The 15,557-nt window shown below is 41.3% G+C and overlaps 1 protein-coding gene across 4 annotated transcripts in view; it reads right to left on the bottom strand.

The window, feature by feature from the left end:
• E2f1 (E2F transcription factor 1) overlaps positions 1 to 15,557 on the bottom strand; it is a 57,239-nt gene that overhangs the window by 27,687 nt on the left and 13,995 nt on the right. Inside the window, exon 1 of one of the 4 annotated variants that reach the window (XM_065225663.1) lies at positions 6,913 to 7,139. The exons of the other annotated variants lie outside the window; for them this stretch is intronic. The gene's annotated coding sequence lies outside the window, so the exon portion shown is untranslated. Of the gene's footprint in view, positions 1 to 6,912; positions 7,140 to 15,557 lie in introns of those variants that run through there. 4 annotated transcript variants of the gene reach the window in all.

Genomic DNA, 15,557 nt, shown 5'->3' with positions numbered 1-15,557 from the left:
TTCGTGACCCAGGACACGATGAACGGACAGGTGTACATAAAAGAGTGCCTCCAGAAGCGGCTGCTTCCTCTCCTGAAGGCCCACAACGTCCCAACAATCTTTTGGCCGGATTTGGCCTCATGCCACTACTCCAAGGACGTGCTGAAGTGGTATGCGGACAATAAGGTCAATTTCGTGCCGAAAATGTTCAACCCTCCCAACACTCCGGAGCTCCGCCCCATCGAGAAGTACTGGGCGATTATGAAGCAGCACCTTCTTAAACGACCTAAGGTAGTGAAGACAGTCGAGGAACTGAAGAAAGTATTGGTTTACATGCAAAAAACGGTTGATTCACAGGTTGTGCAGAATCTTATGGCCGGGGTTAAGGCCAAGGTGCGGGCATTTGCGTATGGACTGTATATAAAATACGAGTAAATGGTAAAATGAAGTTTAATAGTTATTTCTCAATCCCTGAAAATTTGATGGCAATCGGATGAAAACTCGAATTTTGCGAATCAATTTTGTGTGTGGCAATTTCATCGTGGACACCCTTTATTCAAGAAAAATGCTTATTACAAACATCTGGTAAGCTTCTTAAGGGAAATCTGACCAGGATTCCAACATAATTAAGGAAATGTCCTCAGGAATGCTGAGTTGAATTCCAAAGAATTTCTGGGAAGAATGGAGGAAAGGAAAATTCTGAGTAACAGTCCAGGGATATCCCGAAGAGAGTTCAAGAAATTACAACGACAATCTCAAGGCAATTTTGAGAAGAGCTTGAATCAATTTCTAGGAAGAATTTTCATGGATTTCTAAGGTGAATTCTAATGTAGTTTTGGGACAATATTTTGTGAAAGTTGAGGATAATTCGAAAGAAATTTTCAGGAACATCTTGAATTCCTAGATCATTCTGATAAGAACTGGGGGAGAATTACAAGGTTTCTACAGGAATTGAAGAATTATTATAAATACGAGGATATTGTAGAGTGTATTCAAGAGTTTTCTGGACAAAATTCCGAAATTGTTCGACTAAGAATTCCGAAACAACTATGAAGAAAATTTCAAAGGAATACCTCTCCGGAATCATAACAGCATTGTGAGGAATCCTGAAAATAGCTCTGTAGACATAATGATGGGACAATTTTAATAAAATTTCTTAGATGCCCTATGAAGAAGATTAATAGCTGTAACGTTTTCGGTCTTATCATGGTTATGAAGAGGACTTGGAGAACTTGAAGAACATAATGAAACCATAAATGATGCTTGGGAGAAATTTTCCTGATGTACTGAAAATGTTGTCCCACCCTTCCCTCAGAGCCTGACACACATAATTGATCACCACTTATTGCACATCATGAGTCTAATAGCGCAGTACAGCCTTTTTTAAGTTACGTGTGGGCTTCCAGACGATCCCCGACTATCCTGACACAAACAATACTTTTTGCAACCAAGGAAAATTCAGCACAGTTATGCCAGAGTGAAATTGTAAGAAAATCATAAGTGGATGAAAAAATCTGTAAATGATGATCTAATAATACAAATACTTTAAATCGATGGTTTGTTCAGAGTGAAGTGCTAAATTAATGACAGGGCTGGTAGCGTTAATGACCATGTTGAAGAAAAAAGTGACCAAATAGTGACTTATGGTTGAAACAATAGTTACCAAAAAGTGACCTAAGAGAAGAAATGTAGTCATGATGGCACACCAAATAAATAACAGACTAGAGTGGTAATTTTTGATAGGATAGATGAGGAGATGGAAGTATAGAGTTGATAGTTCCGTTAGAATACGGCAGTGTGAAATTGTATAAAGAGAGTAGAAAGCGAGCAAGAACAACTTTTTATGAAGGTACAAATAGGTTTGCTCATCTCTCTTTACCAAACTCTCCCGTTGGAGAGGGATAGTGAGGGGTATTCCCCCCGCCACCACTGGCAAAAAAGAGATGATCACCATCTCGCTCATGTACCAACGATGTGTTTTAAACAGTTCTATCGATGTTTACCTCACTCAAGTTGTTATATGAAGGAAGGCATCCAGTCGTAGGTTTGGAAATTGCAGCTATTGTTACCGCTACCTTTATATTTCCCTGAAATTCTCTGGATTTCTGTGATGTACCTGAAATATTTCTTAAGTTTTCATAAATTATCTGTGCTTCCCTGACATTCTCGGAACATCTTATCACATCATGGAACTATCCTGATTTTTTTCTTAATTTACGATTATAGATCTTTAAACTGCTCCAAAAGCCTGGACTAAAGTTACGGGATCTGGCCTAAAATCTGAAATTACCCAAACATCTCTAGATCTAGCTTTTCAGAGGTGCTTAGAACTTCTTAAAAAATTGCACAATACCCCTCAAGTTTTCTATATTTCTCAAGTTTGCTTGACACCTGTGAAGTTCTCTGAAATTCTAGGAACTTCATAAAAGTTCCTGAAATTTTTCGGATGCTAAAGGAACCTCTTTGATGTTCTTAAAGCTTCCAGTAAGTTTCCTATCATGATCTTCATCGCTCTTATACTCGACAATTCCTAGGAAAATAATTGAAATTACAGTCAACTCTCCTCAACTCGCTGATCGCCAAATTAAATATAAAAATTTAGATTTAGATATAGGGTAAAGAACTACTTAGGCCTAATCGCCCATTTTGGGCCTATCGAGCAGAAAACTTTAAATGAATCCATGATTTCAGAGTTAACAAGTCAATTTTGCGCTTGGTACTATACTTTAGCTACCGAACGAAGTCAATGAGAATGCGTGATATGAAGGTTTCCACCAAATATTCCCATATTCATGCATTGGTATTGGTATCGAAAGCTCTCAATTAATAACTGTGGAAGTGCATTTAGAACACTAAGTTGAGAGCACGCAATAAGCTAATATGCGCTAAGCAATAAGCTTGAAATGCGAACAAGAAGAAGAAGAAGGCCGAAGTTAATTCATTTGCGTTTCAATGCTTTAGGCCGAGTTTAGAATCCGTAGACCGAGTTTGGCGTCAAGAAGCAGTGTTAGACTTTTAACAATATCTCAACAATTTGTTTCTCTTTATCAAATCTTACGGTACGTACGGAAAGGTAAATAAATTTGGAAGCCATGGGGTGGTTAACCCTAATGTAGAATAATCAATCCTTGATAAGAAGCTCTACCTATTCCGAAGAAAATTCATGCAACTCCAGAAGAGAATCTCGACAAAATTAATAATCCTCTGTTCTCAGAATGAATAATAGACATTTTTAGAAGCTATAGTCAGAACCGCATTACAACGAAAACGAGCTGTTTGTTCTTCCAACTAACACTTTTGACGCTTCGTGTTCATTTCGTGCAATCTATCTGGGCAAAATTAACAACTCTGCGGAGTGACTTTGTAGCAATTTGATTCCGAAAACCATTTTTTTAACGAATTGAAATTGTGGATTTCTTACATGCTCTGTATATGTTCCTTACAACAAATGCTATGGCAGATCTTACCGCTACTCGCTACAGTCGTACAAGCAAGTTTTCCCGGAATTAATATTTCCGTATTAAACCTTCATGATTTCTAACCGCATTTGGGGAAACAAACTTTGATCGAAAATTTAGCTAACATACAATTCGACAGTGAGCATGCATAAGGGCGTAAGCGCGATCGATTTTTTCTTTTGTTAATAAACTCGCTAGATTTAACGTTTCTCGGTGCAAAGAGAAAATCGATGAAGGGAATCGATCATCGCGTATACGCCCTTATGCATGCTCACTGTCAAATTTACGACGACCACATTACTGAATCATTCTGTTCATGCGATGAAACGATGACTAATTCTGTATAATTGTTAGGCAAATCTGTAATATAATCTTACATTTCCCGTTTCGGGACAGCACATGAATGGCAGCAACCTTGAAGAGCACACATATAAGCTTCTACAAAATATACAATAATAAAACTGGAACTCTACGTTTACAGTAGTTCAGTCAGCAGGGAGTTTCAGTGTCACGGTTGTTTGTTTTGTGGGAGCTCTGACATATGTGCTTTTCAAATCAAATTTCAAGATAAGGCTTTTCCTTCGAAATTCGCCTTAAGGACAAGGTTGATGGATTCCACAAATAGTTGTTATCAAGAATCAGCCATGATAGCGGCCATTTATGGCTTTTATAAATCTTGTCCTTAAGCTCACTTTGAAAAACTGCCCAATTTATACTCGCATCCATTGCATGCAATATTTTGATATTTGTTAACGTTTTGAGAGTAGAATGAGGATGGAAAAAGGTTGGACGGAATTATTAGGGTAATTAGGACTTGTTTGCGAAGTTATAACATTCATTGGGAAACTCTACTAAGCTTAGTGGATCGCATTTTTTTTATAGAAATTCTAGATTAACCATAGTTATCGAAACCTTTAACCTTCTTCCAACCATAAACACTGACTGAACACCGTCTATGGCACATTGGGAATGCATATGACTGCCATTTTGCTGAATGATCGCGCAGCTGCTAATCCTTTTCCACGTGTATGTTAAACTCACTGAGGTACTCGAAGCTGCTCTCCATTTCACTGAATAATCCATTCGTTCATGACGAGTTTCACTGCGCGTTCAACACGTGATAATCCGATTTCGGAAAATTTGCGAAACCCTACCTCCTCACGGAAACCCGGCAGATCACACAGACTAAACCTGAAACCTCCTTATCAAATTGCACAACCAAACACTGTTTTTTTTTTTCACATTCTGCACCGATTCCGTTCCAACAATCAGCTCCCATTAGACCCAATTATTCCAGTTGCAGCAGTAAATCAGAAAATTCGCACACACGACACCAAACAAACTGGGCAGTGGCAAACGAAGGAAACAAAAATCAACCTTACACTACTCAACCTCCGTGTCCGTGTGTCGTCTTGTTGATGGGTCCGCGCTGCTTGCGTCAGATGAGCTCTCCTCCGCCAAAAAAAAAAACAGCAAAGCACAAACAACAGCAAACAACTTCGGCCATTTAATTTTGCAGCTTGCAGCTCGGTTCAATATTTTGGGCCTCTCTTCGCCCGCCGATGGATGTGCATGACGTTCTCCGTCTCGGCAGCAACCGGAATGTTGTTGTAGGTATCACAGCAGACACGCACACCAACTATTGGGGTGTACGGTCGTCGCGCAATTAGCCAAAAAAAAAAACGCATAGGATGATGATCGCCTTCTGCTGCTGCAGCCTGCGGTGGAAGAGAGTGCATTCCAATTGCTGTTGCTGCACATACCGGTTTTTTTTTCCGGAGACACACACATGGCGCGAGGGGACATCATCCAGAGAATCGATCCCTCCGCGACGACGACCGTCAGGATATAACCGTACTTTCCAACCAAGCAACCAATACGAAGACTTCGGTGTAGATTGATGGTGCGCACTTCGAGAGATCCTGCACGCACACAAATTTTCCTCGCACTTTCGTTTGATCGCCCTTTCCACTAAATATAGGGGTTCGACGACGACGACGACGGCAAGGACCGTTCTGTTTGTGTATCATATTTTCCGATATGGTATGGATAGCAGAGCTAGATTCCCGTTCTTGTCACGAACGGACGTACATGTACGTAGGCCTGGTGTTGTGCGAGCGCGTCGCGTGTATAAAATTGCCTTCCTTGGTTGAGGGTAGTAGTGTGATGTTGGGTTCTATCGTCGTCGGTCCCAAATTTGCCTGTGTTTGCGTTTTTGTTGTTGTTTTCAGTCGCTGCTGCTGGTGGTAGGTACTGCGTTTGATGGTTCTCTTCGATCTCCCTGCTCTACTCCTCATCCCTTTGCGGCTGCCGACGGTTACTGGTTTCTCTCGGTGTTTTGCACTCTTCTTGTTCTGTGTGTTCATGTTTTCCTTCGGGGGTTCTTTGGCACGGTCGACGGCGCGCTCTATTTGCTTCGAAATTCGAATTATGATGACTTTCCGAGGGTATCGAAAATAAATAGCGTTCGATCAATGTTATTTTTTTTTTTCCTTTTACAGTACTACGCGTTGTATCTTGTTGCGTGAACCTGAGGCCATTGCGTGCTGTGCTGTGGTGGTCGACTTCTTCCTGGTCCGTTGAGAGCTGGGTTGGGCAAGGAGTGCGTAAATATCCGTATGTATGCTTTAGAGCCTGTATCTTCATAGCCGTATAACGGAGGTGCGTAGAAAATGGAGGAATATTCTGACTAATTGCTCAAATTATATGAATTGAAGCAGCTCGGCATCTCTAATCTAGAAGGGGTTTAATACACTGATATATGCAAATATTCACCTTGCTGGTCGGAGTTACGCTCATTGTTCTCAACAGGAAGCACGCACTTAAACTGGATCTCTGGTTTCGGCAAACTCCCCACGTCCACTGACTGTCTGTCGCTATCACCCGTTTTTCACCGGCTTCGCATGATGGTGGCAGTCGACGGCTGATTTGCATCCATGTTGTTTCGCCTCTTATCCTTATTCCTCCTGCTGGTCTTATTCTTGCACAACATTTTTTCACTGCTATTACGCTATCGCCGTCGCCCTGCTGCTGCTGCTGCCGCCACCGTTGCAACAACCCGCAGCTTCAACGTTAATTATGGTTTTTGTTTCACTCCTCTCAAGGATTTTTTTGTCGCCGCTTCGGTAAGGAACTATTCCATCCCGAGCTTTGCAGGGGGTCAAAGGAACATCTGTAATGTTTGCAGCATATTTTTGCCAGACGTTTTTTTGCGTCTTTGCAAGCCGAGATCTCTATTGGCAGGGGAAGCAGCAGCACGCGTTCCGGGATATTCAAATCGCACTCGTTAAACTGTTTCTAATTTGCCAGCTATTTGTGCAGCAGCAGTCTCCATCTTTTTTCTCGTCGCGTATCGTCCACCATCATCGAAGGTGGTGGCGCCGCATCGTACATGGAAGGCGTAGCTCGCTTCCTGGAGCTGAAAGAAAGGCTAAAAAAGGCTTGCTCGTCGTAAGAACCCCTCTGAAATGCTTACCATCGACGATGCCGGTGGAATCCTGACGGAGGCTGCTGCAGCACCAGACGTCGGCGATGATTCCTTTCGGTGGTGGTCATTTGAGATGCGCTTGCCGGTCACACGGGATTGTTGCACACACGGTCGGACCATCCGTAAAAGTGTAATTACTGCATTTTTTTTTCTCGCTTGCTCTCGCACTTGAAAACTCTCGGCGGAATAGTGTGTTTGTAGAACGTACCATATAGCCAGCCAACCTACCGAAACTGAACGAATACTGATGTGTGTACGTGATTAGCGGCGCGCCGATGCCCAGCCGAGCCACTATATGGTAGCATCAGCAGCACGGGCAGAAACGGTGCGAAGAAGAAGCGCTGCAGCGATTTTTCGACAACACACACTCCGAGGAATTACGGCGGCTGAGCTGCGAGCGAAAGAGCAATTCAGAGCGAATCGGTATTAGGTGCGTCCAGTGTTGGCAGACGTCTCTGGTTTGAGATATAGAAAAATTCAGAAAACATATTGCAACATGATTTGATTTTTTTTTTTGGAGATCTAGGTTGAAGATCCAGGTCATGAACCAAAGGGAACAATTAAAAACAAATTGAAGTGAAAGCAAGTAAAAAAAGGACTGCAAATGCTAGCTTCAGAGGGTGAAGGATAATTTCAGAGGACTTAAGATCTTATTTATTTATTTTTTAGTAAATCATCTGACAAACAGTCTTAATGAATATCTAAATTATGTTCAATCTTCTTACTCTATTAACAAATTGGGGGTCGTCCATTAATTATGTCACACTTTTAGGGGGGAGGGGGGGTTTTGGAAACTGTGACGAGTCATACAAAAAAAAAATAAGTTCCATACAAAATATGTGACAAAGGGGGGAGGGGGGGTTGAAAATGGACTAAATTTGCGTGACATAATTAATGGACCTTCCCTTGAGGCGTTGACATACCAAAATTGAACGCGGCTTCAACCAATGTTTGCATTGGTTGAATCCGCGTTCAATTTTGGTTTGGAAACATTGCAGATAAAGGTTGGTTATAACCATACAGAGTACGATGAAATCCCGCTGACGCAATATCCTACCTGAAGCACGGAAGTCAAGGAGCGATAGAAGATAGTATTACCGTTGAGTAATTTAACAACAAACGTAGGTTGTTCTAATTTTCGTCTTCGATCAAGCGTTTCAAGACCAAGCAGACGGCATCTAGCGGGATACGCTGGAAGGTTAGACGGATCACGCCATGGTAGATTCCTGAGAGCAAGCCGTATGAACCTTTTTTGGACTCGCTCGATTCTTAGGTTCCATGTAACGTCGTCGGTCGCACGATGGAACAATATAGCGCTTTTAAACAGTGTGGATCCGTGAAGTCCTTGGCAATTTTGGAGATAAAGCAAAGTTGACGGTTGACCTTGGAATCGATGCGTAATGGGAATGGAAGGAGAACTTCGAATCCAACACAACACCAAGATCGGTCACATGGTTGATGACAAGTTTATGACAAAACTTGGAAGATCTTCATGACAGAGGACTTGTGGTTCGTAGGAAGACCGACAAATCTTGGGCGCAAGTTCAAGCGATATTTACGATCGACAAATCGCCTACGACGAATTTTTCTTCATTTATCGTTAACACTCACTCGCCAGCTGGCAAAATAAACGGAGTGAAGGGAGTTTGGGTCGATGGCTATATTCGATCATCCCTAAGGTGTCGAAGTGTCCTGGGTTCAAAGGGTTGGAGGTGGATCGAGCCTTCAATCCACTTGTTACGTGTTGGGCTGGGAGTAATCTCTATGAATGTGGACAAGGTTACCAGGACGCTCTTGAGCACCGTGGAATCAGATCCGAGTTGCACGATTCCTTTCGGACTCGATGTAGACAACCTAATGTTCCAGTTCGGGATATTTTGGCTAGACGCGATCTGGACCTTATGCAACTCATAAATGTTTTCTTGAAGAATATTAATATAAGATTGTAAGTTAGATTAACCTTGTGTTTAGTTTGTATTGTGTGTGTGTTTGTATTTATTTGTTTCTGTAATAATTGTATAATTACAAAGCTGATGTAACGTTGATAGGGTTAAGTACAGTACTATCCCGTTTTTGCCAGACCCATATGAAATTTTAGGCTGACAAAAACGGGAAGCTGACAAAATCGGGAAATTTTCTTTTTCAATATTGTATCCATCATTAATGGAATTACTGTTAATAAATGTTTCCTATTCTTACAACAAAGGGTACATCAAACGTCTCGAAAAGTTTGTGTAGGGTTTGTTGAGTTCGATTTCCTTAAATTCCGCTTGATTTTCAACACTGCAACCAAAGCTGAACTTCCATATATCAGTATCAACGTAAATACACTAGCCAGGAGCCGTCCCGAGATGTTCGGTATGATTCTGGCTACCGCATTGATGGCCTTCGCTGCTTTCTAGTAGGCGTATTCTACGTGGCTATTGAAGCCAAACGGTCGTAGACCATCACTCCCAGCCATTTCAACACACACTTCTAGCTTATTGCGTGCTCCCCAATGATAATTTCTGAGCTAAGTGCTTCGAGAAAAGTCCTTCCACGATGACTCGTTGGCAGCAGCGTCTCGACCCAGCCAGTTGACAGTTTGACTTGCTCTGCTTTATCTCTCGTTTATGTGCTCAGAACATTCCTCTATGTTCCTCCCTGTCTGCTTCTGGCCTTGCTAACTGAACACGTGTTCTGGCTCTGAGATAACTAGCGCGGAAGGTGCTAAATGCCTCGTTGCAGTTTCCTCGGCATGGTCGTATCACATGCTCTCCCTAACAATTCTGTCATCCTGTCTCATCCTCTGTACTGCCACAGGATTCCGTTGGCCGATGCCATATCGGATTGCCTGATGGTCACTATGGGTATATCCTTCACACACTCTCCAATTCATGTTTTCCACCAGCGGCGGAAGGCCTACCGATAAAAGTTTTGAGAAGCTACCGATAATGAAAAAAATAATCTGGCCACCCTGACTAGGGTGGCGGACAGAGCTGGGATGGCTACAATACAAGTTATGGACAGATACCACATTTAAGAAGTGGTTGCGAGCTCATACGAATGTTTCGCGATCGCCAAAATCAACGGAATCTTCATAATATATACATATTATGTAGTTGTTACACATGGACGATGGAGAAGTTCCACGAGACGCTGGTTGGACTTACCGAAGAGCTGATAGGACGAAGGCCAGTAGTCATCGGAGGAGACTTCAATGAATAAGGAAGTTGAGTGGGGAAACAGATGTACCAACCAGTGGCGTCCAGTAACCTCACTTTTTACCTGTACACCAACATCTATTAAGGAACGCACATTTCCATAAGTAGCTTAATTTTGCAACATCTAACAACGTCTAGCCTCTACGACGGAACTGAATTTTTATCTCGATTCAACTCAGGAATGTGACAACACCCAGTGGGAGCTGAATTTATAATAGGCTCAAAATCATCGGAATACCCTCTTATTTGCGTTACTTTTGCTCCACTTGCAAAAATGCAATAGCAAGCATTAAACAACCACAACTTCGCAACTCTATTTAAAATTTGAAATTTAAAACCAACCTCAAACTACAACGAGTAATTAAGTTGTTTGAAACTAGCGTAGTCAGCCATACTTATTAATATGTTTCTGTTATAAAGAAATACTTCCCTGACTTTGAATGAAATTCCCTGACAATCCCTGATTTTTCAGGTCCAAAAAGGAATTCCCTGATATTCCCTGACTCTCCAGGTTTTTCCAGGTAGTCGACACCCTGTAAGAAGGCTTCCTGAAACTTAAATCCTTTGTGAGCGGGGGAAGGATGAAAACAAATCACGCTGCAATTTTGGACTTTCGAACCGAGCCATCAGTCCTTCAACCTCACACATATTGGATAGTCTAATCTAGAGTCGGTGTATAATGAATCACGCCAAGAGTGAAGCAAAGTCTACCTATTGAACTGTCAAACCGGCTACCTATCGTGCAAAGTAAACAAACATTACGATGCTATGAAAGGTTCACGAAAGGTATTCCAATAAAATATAATTGAAGAAATGATCATTAACACGCAATGAGCATTAAACTGTCATGGGATACGTTTGGTAATGATCAGTAATGATAATTTCTACTATTTTTTTAAGATAATTTGACAAAATCACTGATATAATGATTCTTTACAGCCGCTAGTTTTTTCTCGCTAGAAGTCATTTGAAGTTGATGTAGAAGTCCTCTGTTGCCAAGTGAAAAAAGGGAATCCTTCGATAACCGTGATGCGAGTTCAACTGTTTTTTTCTCTTGGCGTGACTCATTATACACCGACTCTAGTCTAATCATAATAAGTAAGTGTGAGTAGGACCTCGAGTAGGACGAACGGAATACGGAACCAAAAAAGGAGAAACAGAAAAGAGCATCTCCGCTAGGAGACAGACAGACAAAGTCGATTAAACGTAAAAAACTCATCCGTTTATATTGAAGATTTATCGGTAGTCTTACCGATTTTCGGGGTGCCAACCGATTCACAGACGAAAGGTTCAAAACTACCGATTTTTCACTTTTCCTACCGATAATCACAGATTTTTAGATTATAATTAGATAAATTGATTTCGACACGTTTAAAGCAGAAAAACTGAAGGACAGTGTAGAGTTCTGGAGCAGAGTTATCCCAATCCCCCCCGCTCACAAAAGTTTCAAGTATCGGGAAAGCCTTCTTAATTCGACCTACCGATAAAAGTTTTGAGAAGCTACCGATAATGAAAAAAATAATCTGGCCACTCTGGTTGCAAAACGCATCGCGTTCGATCAAACTGACTGACTACACGGAAAACAAAACATAGGTAGGGTTAACTACCCCATTTTCGGTCTATTAAGCACAACCCGCATTTAGTCTTTCTTAATCTAGCGCAGTTAAGCACCAAACGGAATGTGATTATTACTGATGGCTTCCAAATTTATTTAACTTTCCGTACGTACCGTAAGATTTGATAAAAAGAAAGCAATCGTTGAGATATTGTCAAAAGTCTAACACTGCTTCTTGACGCCAAACTCGGCCTACGGATTCTAAACTCGGCCTAACACATTGAAACGCCATTCAAAGGCCAATGAATTCTCTTCGGCCTATCGGATGAAGATAAAACATGATTCGGTCGGAGCGCTTCTTTTGTTTTTGGGAATAATGGGTGCAAACCTTCATATCACGCGTTCTCATTGACTTCATTCTCGTTCCGTAGCTTAAGTATCTAAAGTATCGTACCAACGCACAAATTGACTTGGATACTCTGAAATCATGGATTTATTTGAAAATTTCTGCTCGATAGGCCCAAAATGGGCGATTAGGCCGAAGTAGTTCTCTACCCTATTGAACATTTTTCAAAATTACTTAAAATCTGTGATTCTCAGTAGGAAAAGTGAAAAATCGGTAGTTTTGAACCTTTCGTCTGTGAATCGGTAGGCATTCCGAAAATCGGTAGCTATAGCCACCCTGCACCTAGTTACCTCTATCGGGAGGGACTCGAACAATTAAGTTTCATTTGGAGCAAATGCTTGAGAATTCATGCTTAAATACCAAAAACTTCAGCCAAATCTCCAGGCTGACAAAATCGGAAAAAAAAAGCTGACAAAATCGGGAAATCACTGTACATGTTTCAGAAATAGAATTTAGATTTAAGACATCAATAATGTATAACTTAAATGATAAATTGGCTCTGTAAAGTTTATTCGATTGAGCCTGTGCAAATAAAGTAATTAACAAAAAAAAAGTTCTGAATACAACAAATGACTGGCGAAACAATTCATATTTAATGATTGTTTTTGTATGCCCATTGCAAATATTGATAGATTTTAATGGGTTTGAAAAATATATACATAACTAGGGTAGAGCGCTACTTCATCGTAATCGCCAATTTCTGTTCTATCGAGCAGAAATCATCAATAATATCCATGATTTCACCGTACACAAATCAATAATACGTTTGTTTCGATGCGTTAGTTCATAAGCTACAACACAAAGCCTATACGAGGGCGTTGTATTTTAAACTCATTGTTCTCAAAACAAAAGAAGCGCTCCTAGCAAATCCATTTTCATTCTTCATTCGTAGAACGAAGAAAAACCTAGAATAACCAATGGCGTTTCAATTCGTTAGGACAGAATTGTAACTCGTAGAACGAATTTGCAATCAAGAAACAGTGTTAGATTTCTTACAATATCTCAATAATTTGTAACTCTTTATCAAATCCAACGGTACGTATACAAAGGTAAATAAATTTGGAAGTCATCTATAGTATAATCACTCCATTTTTGAGTTCATATTCGTTCGAAAAAGAGAGGTTAAGTGTGGGTTATGCTTAGTAGGACGGAGCTTAGATTCAAAACCCTATTCCTGGTCCAGAAAATCATGAATAACTTTAAAACGATCAACAAAAGGCGTTTACTATCTTCAACAAAGTTGTTAGTCATATCTGTGTGGAGAGCGGAAGGTTACCCTTTGACAAATTCATCGTTGCTACCGTTTGCAGGAGAGCAATAATTCTCGCGTCACCTTTCAAATAGACCAATCTACATTGATCGATTCTCTTCATCGACTCTCTCTTTCGTTAATAGCTCGGCTCCAAAACATGGTCAGCTGCTCTTATTGTCCAATACGCTTAATAATACTATCTTTTAACAGGCTATATAGAAAAACTAGCACGCAATATGAATGCAGCTAAGAACGAAAGAGAGATTCGATGAAGAGAATCGATCAATGTAGATGGGTCTATTTGAAAAGTACGTGAGAATTGGCTTCGCAGAGAAGACCACTGGAGATGGAGTGTCCCTCCTTATGGAGCCGACGAACTCCTGAAGGACGCCGCTGACCTGAAGCTCCCCCCGGTGGCCAGGGGTTGGAACTCACCCGGGCTTTCTATCGACTTGGCGATAAAGAGCAGATTCCGGGCGGGAACCAACTCCCCCGCACTAGTGAGATCAGTGGCCGAACTTCAACGAACCAAGTAGAATTGGGAAATCCAATCCGGAGTTACGCACTTTCTACTGACTTCCGAACCCTTGCAGCGTTTTCTCTGCTGAAGCTGCCGCCATATTGATGGCCACCACCTTGGCCACCAACAAATCTGTCGCTATATTTTCTGATTCGGCCAGCATCCTTGGATCCAGGCTATCCAGAAGCTCGCTCATAAAGGAACAATTTTTATCTGGATTTCAGGGAACTGCGGGATCAGAGGACATGAGGAAGCCGACCATCTCCCGGCAGTAAATTTAAACATTGAACATTTCTCAAGATCCGTGCACAGAAATTCAAGATTAAGGATTATCTAAAATAAACTATAAATGACAACAAATTTTAAGGTCCTGGTCTTAGAACACTGTTTACGAACAATGACCAAGAAATTTCAGAAAAATGTAACAGTAAGGTTTGTGAGATCTCAAACTTGGAAAAATCCTTTATCAACGTGCAATCAATATTTCAGCAATGGAGAAACATTCTCAAATGTTTTACATGTTTTATTTTTAAGTTTCTAAAATCATATCAAAAATCCTAGACTCTGACAATGATAGCGGCATAGCGGCAAGCGCAAATTTTCTAATAGGGGAAATGTATGTAATGTCGGCCTAAGTGTCCCTAATTTGGGCCCATACATAAATTCAGCAATCGACTAAACTTTCAATAGCAACCAAAAATATCCATTAGTACCGTCCCAATGACGCGTTCATCTAGATACAATTGATCAATAGCAGATTTTTAGCGATGGGCCCAATGTTAGATCCATAGGCCAACATTAGAGCCATTTCCCCTACACTGAAATCCGTTTGACAACCCACAATGAGCGCGTTGCGGCAAAAGCGGCATTGTACTTAAAAGCGTATTTTCTCCAACATTTTGGAGAAACGGAAGTAGTCATAACCATGTTGGCCGCATCCGGATATGATCCGGGTACCCTGGCGGAAGTGGTTAGATTCTTCTTGAACCAACATCCTCATGCGACACGTCAAACTACATCAGAATTCAAAATTAAGATCATTGGTGGCCATATTAGGTACTCAGGACCACGTTGGCCGCATCCGGGCATGTTTCGGTTACCCCCGGGAAAGTGGTTAGATTCTTCTTGAACCAACACCTACATGCGAAACATAAAATTACATGAGAATTCAAAAATAATATCATTGGTAGCCATATAAAGTAGAGGAAACCACGTTGACAAGATCCGGACATGTTCTGGGTACCCCCGAGGAAGTGGTCACTACATGAGAATTCAAAAATAAGAACATTGCTTGCCATATTATGTACTCAGAACCCCGCTGATGACCAGACATGTTCCGGCTGCTCCCAGGGAGTTTCATAAATTTCCTGAAATCTAAGGCCAATGGAACTTCTCTGAAGGATTCCTCAGGACTGCTTTGAACTTCTCCTCAGAACTACTCTGAAGTTCTCCTAAAAACTACGCTGGATCTTCGATGATGTTTTCAACATTTTCCTGAAATGTACAAAGTTTTCTGAATATTCTCTTGAAGATCTTTAAACCTTTTTTTTCCCTTGATTTGTTTTCCGTCGATCTTGTTTCCCGTGCTGAGCACCAATGCTACCAAAGGCCAGGGACGCAGCTCCCATGCCTGGACCCTACCTATCGACCCATCAACTCATGAACCGGGGACCAACGGCTTTTCTTCCTTTCCGAAG

This window comes from Ochlerotatus camptorhynchus, unplaced genomic scaffold, assembly GCF_037179485.1.
Source record: "Ochlerotatus camptorhynchus isolate MF236.1 unplaced genomic scaffold, CSIRO-AGI_Acam_v1.1 ptg000232l, whole genome shotgun sequence".
In the NCBI taxonomy this organism is placed as follows: domain Eukaryota; kingdom Metazoa; phylum Arthropoda; class Insecta; order Diptera; family Culicidae; genus Ochlerotatus; species Ochlerotatus camptorhynchus.
The sequence above is the reverse complement of the archived record's forward strand: the minus strand, read 5'-3'. Positions and strand labels throughout refer to the sequence as shown.